Source organism: Lycium ferocissimum, chromosome 4 (assembly GCF_029784015.1).
Source record: "Lycium ferocissimum isolate CSIRO_LF1 chromosome 4, AGI_CSIRO_Lferr_CH_V1, whole genome shotgun sequence".
NCBI classification, from domain to species: Eukaryota; Viridiplantae; Streptophyta; class Magnoliopsida; order Solanales; family Solanaceae; genus Lycium; species Lycium ferocissimum.
This window is the reverse complement of record NC_081345.1, coordinates 66,568,079-66,572,640: the sequence shown is the minus strand read 5'-3', so window position 1 is coordinate 66,572,640 and position 4,562 is coordinate 66,568,079. Positions and strand designations below refer to the sequence as shown.

At 39.2% G+C, this 4,562-nt stretch overlaps 1 non-coding gene across 1 annotated transcript; it reads right to left on the bottom strand.

The window, feature by feature from the left end:
• Positions 1–2,941: 2,941 nt before the first annotated feature.
• On the bottom strand, positions 2,942–3,047 carry LOC132054992 (small nucleolar RNA R71). Its single transcript, XR_009414461.1, has one exon. It is a non-coding gene; the product is annotated as a small nucleolar RNA R71 (small nucleolar RNA).
• Positions 3,048–4,562: the final 1,515 nt, after the last annotated feature.

Genomic DNA, 4,562 nt, shown 5'->3' with positions numbered 1-4,562 from the left:
GTGCCACCAAAGAACAAAAGGGTAGATGCTGAAATTATTCTTGCTCAAAGAACTTAAGCTAAAAAGAATCTCGAGAAAGTCGGGAAATAGTCCGAAGTAACTGGAACCCCTCCACCGTTCCCACAACGCCTTCAGAAACAGAAAGCAGATGCAGCCTGTAAGAAATTTCTTAACATATTGAAGCAGGTACACATCAGCATTCCCTTGGTAGAATACTTGCAAGAAGTTTCAAAGTATGATAAGTACATCAAGGATGTTGTTGCAAATAAGAGGCGCTGGAGCAAGTTTTAGATAGTACCACTTACTGAGGAGTGCAGTTCTAGAGTGAGGAGCAAGATTCCGCCAAAGCTGAAAGATCCGGGCAGCTTCACTATTTCTATCACTATTGGTAATATCAAGGTTGGGCTAGCATTGTGTGATTTGGGTGCTAGCATTAATCTGATGCCCACCTTTATGTTCCGAACGTTGGGGTTGGGTGAGCCAAGACCAACGACAGTCACTTTGCAGTTAGCGGATAGACCTCTTGCATATCCTATTAGCATAATTGAAGATGTTCTTGTGAAGGTGGGTCCATTTCTTCTGCCAGTTGATTTCATCATCCTTGATTATGAAGCAGATAATAATGTCCCTCTCATCATAGGAAGGGAATTCTTAGCGACTGTTGATGCAGTTATCCGAGTCAGAGATGGGAAGATATCAATGATAGTTGATGGGAAAGAAGCTACTTTTAATGTGTTCAAAGCTACTAATCTTCCGCCCCATTATGAGGAATTGAAGATGATCACCATTGTGGAGTCCGAGCTAATAAATGCGGAACTTGATTACTTTCTAGCTTCAAGAGATTCTTTGGAGATAGCATTGGTATATGGTGAGGACTTGGTGGACGATGAGAAAGTCGAGGAGTTTCTTCACATACTTGACACTTCTTATGCATATTTAAGTTGGGGATGTTGATGTGCCGCATAATTTCGGCACATGTGATGCTTTTAACAGAGAGTTTTACTTATTTTCAAGCAAATTTGTGTCGTTTTTATGGGGTTTTCGTGTGTTTCAGGTATTTAGTGTCTATATGGCGAAAGTTAGAGAATTACGTGAAAGGATTGCAAAAAGGAGTGAAAACTAGCAAGTAACTGAACATACAACTTGACGGAACAAAAGACGGACCGTAAAACATTCTGCGGAACGTTATCTAGACCATAAACTTGTCACAAAGGACCTGTTATCAAAAGAAATTTCACGGAGCAAAAAGATAGGCCGCATAACCTTTGACGGACCGCAAAACTTACCGTCAAGCAGCAACAGAGAGTAACTCAACCAAAGGAAATTCTGCGAAGCATTTATACGGACCGTATAATATTTTACGATCCGTCGAATAGGAGTGCAAAAAAAGTGAAGATAGCATTTTGACGGCTGATGAGGAAATTTGAAGGACCGTATAATGTTTTACGGTCCGTATAAGCTGCCGACGGGGGCAGTTTTATCACCTTATTTCTCACGACTTGGACCATTATAAATACTTATTGTAGGGTTTGTTTAGACTATTCTGGGTCAGATTTCAGTACTATTCTCTTAGCATTCAATACTCTATTATTTTTGGAGCTTTTTGGAGAACAAGACAAGACAATTGCAATTACTTTATTCTTATTCTAATCAATAGTAAGCATGATGAATTCTTTTATATTGTGTTCTTCGTTCTTCAATATGAGTAGCTCAATTCATTGCTAAGGTTGTGAACCCAATGATGGGTGTTATGTGATTGGGACTTGGAATTGATATATGCATAATGGGTTGTTAAGGTATATTTCTTCATTATTCATTGTTAGTTGATGGTTGAAAACATTAACTTAAGCCATAAACCTTAATTTATTTGGAAAAATAAGCTAGGGTATGGTAAGAACAAGTAACAAGAACTCGGGACGTTAACCCTCATTTAGTAGATTCACTTAAGAATAAGAGGAATTTACTTGGCACATATTAACCGTTCTTCATATCAACTCTTTTATATTTGGGAAAATCATAAAGAGAGATGTCCTTAACTATTGGGAAATGTTAGGGATTCAATTAAAGGTTAAGTGCATTCGTACAACGATCCATTAGAAGTATCAAGATCAATACCCATAGCATACACTTCATCTAAAAGGAGACACAACCTTGGTTTGTTTAATCATCTTTATTACAATCAAAGCAATCTAGTTAATAAACAAACAATCTTTTACAAACTCAACGGAATACGAAATTAAGACTGCAAGAAAATATTCAACTAATTTAGTAATCTTTTCACACCCTATTCCCTGTGGGATTCGACCCCAACCTTGTTTGGTTACTATATTTGACATCGTCCGCTTTACGCCATTTAATAGGTGTAATTTGAGCATATCAAATTTTAGCGCCGTTATCGGGGAATACGGTTTTGAAATTACCAAATATATATTGTGCTTTACTTAAAGTCCTTTTCTATTCCATCACACCTTGTTTTCTGTTTCCTATGAACCAAGAGATCATGAACAAAAGAGGAGGACATGGAGCAGGTGGTAATAGGGGTTTGCAAGCGCAAGACCCACCAGTGGAAGTGGAGGTTGAGAATGTCTTTGCGGATATGCTAGACGAGGTGGAATATGCATCTGCTATTGTTCCACCTAGGGTGAATGCTGTAAACTGCAAGATTGACTCCACTATCTACTAACTGCTCAAACTTGAGGGATATTTTTGGACCTCTACCGATGATGACCCTCACCAACATTTGAAGAATTTTGTGGTATGTATGCCCAATATATGCAGAATGCTATTCCAGATGATGCTATTCGGCTAAGAGTTTTCAAATACTCTTTAGCCGGTGAAGCAAGAGTTTGGTTTGAGATGCTGCCCCACAACAATATTCATACGTGGGGAGAGCTGGTTGCTATTTTTCTCAAGAAGTGGTTTCCGCCTAGCAAGAAAGCTGAAATTCGTGACAAGATATATGATTTCAAACAGCTTCCGGGGGAATAACTATTTGAAGCTTGGGAGAGATTCAAGGAATATTTGCAGAAGTCTCCAAATCATGATTTTCCAGAACATATATTGATGGAGAAGTTCTATAGAGGACTAGATCCATTAACACAAGCAGTGGCGAACAATGTAGCTGGTGGGTGTTTTATGGACAAGACATATGCCCGAATCACTCAGTTGCTTGATAGGCTTACTACTCACAATCAAGCATGGATTTTGGGTGGTACTGACAGTGTATCCTATAGAGCTCCAATGATCCATAATATTGTGAAGGAGAATTAAGAGACTCAGCAGACTCTAGACAAATATTTCTTTACTAACAAAGAAGCTTGATAAAAAGGAAGCGAAGAAAGTTAATGTTGTTGAAGAAGTTTCGGGAATGCCTCAGGGCATGTACCAAGTTCATGAGGGTCCATATCAAGAGGGGCCTCCAATGCAGTTTGAAGATGCTAACTATGTGAATAATTCCCAAGGGAGTTACCAAGGGAAAACTACCAAGGAGGCTATCAGACTCAGACTAAGAATCAATGGAGACCTCAACAGGGACAAGGTAATTACAACAATAACTATGATGGCTCGAACCAGAGGAATTACAACAACAACAACAATAATTTTGGAAATAGGAGTTCCAATCCCTTTATTCCACTAAAGGGTTAGCTTAATGAGCAAAGGAGCTCTAAGTTGGAGAGCATGCTTGAGAAGGTGCTAGCCAACCAAGACAAAGCAGATAGAACATTGAAGGGGCTGACTAAAACTGTGGGATCTCACACTGCTTCCATTCAGAAGCTCGAGTCGCAGATACGAGATATTTCCAGAGAACAACACCTCCACATAATGGAGGACTTCCTAGTGACACTATTCTAAATCTGAAGAGTGGTGGAGGTAATTCTTATGAGAGGTGTGTTGCTATTAGCACTCGGAGTGAGAAACTACTTCAAAGTGCAGAGAAGGAGGTAATTAATCTCGAGCCAGTTGTTGAAGAAGAAGAGGCATAATTTGATAGACCAATAATTATTGAGGAGGTCCATTAAGAGGTTCCTCTTGCTGAGCAGGTTGCTGATATTCCAAAAAGTTCTAAAAAGCATAAAGGCAGCAGTGACACTAGAAAAGCAACAGTTAAAGGGGCTCTTCGTCCTTTGATCCAACTATTTAAATCTACGCCTCCCTTTACACAAAGGTTGGTGAAGAAGACTGAGTATGCTAAGTGTCAAAGGTTCTATGATCAGTTGAAGCAGCTATCAATGAACATTCCTTTTCTTGATGCCTTTCAAGAAATGCTAGATTTTGCAAAATATTTCAAGGAGTTGTTGATAAAGAAGAGACCGATCAAGCATGACACTGTGAGTCTGACTCATCGTGTTAGTTCTATCATATCTACAACTAGTTTTTAGAAGAAAGAGGATCCAGAGGCCTTTACTATTCCATGTTCTATTGGTAACCATGATTTTACTCGTGCTTTATGTGATAATGGGGCTAGGATTAACCTCATGCCACTTGTTGTTTATAAGAAATCGGGGTTGGGTATGCCTAGACCTACCACCATGCGACTACAGATGGCTGATAGATCTATAAAG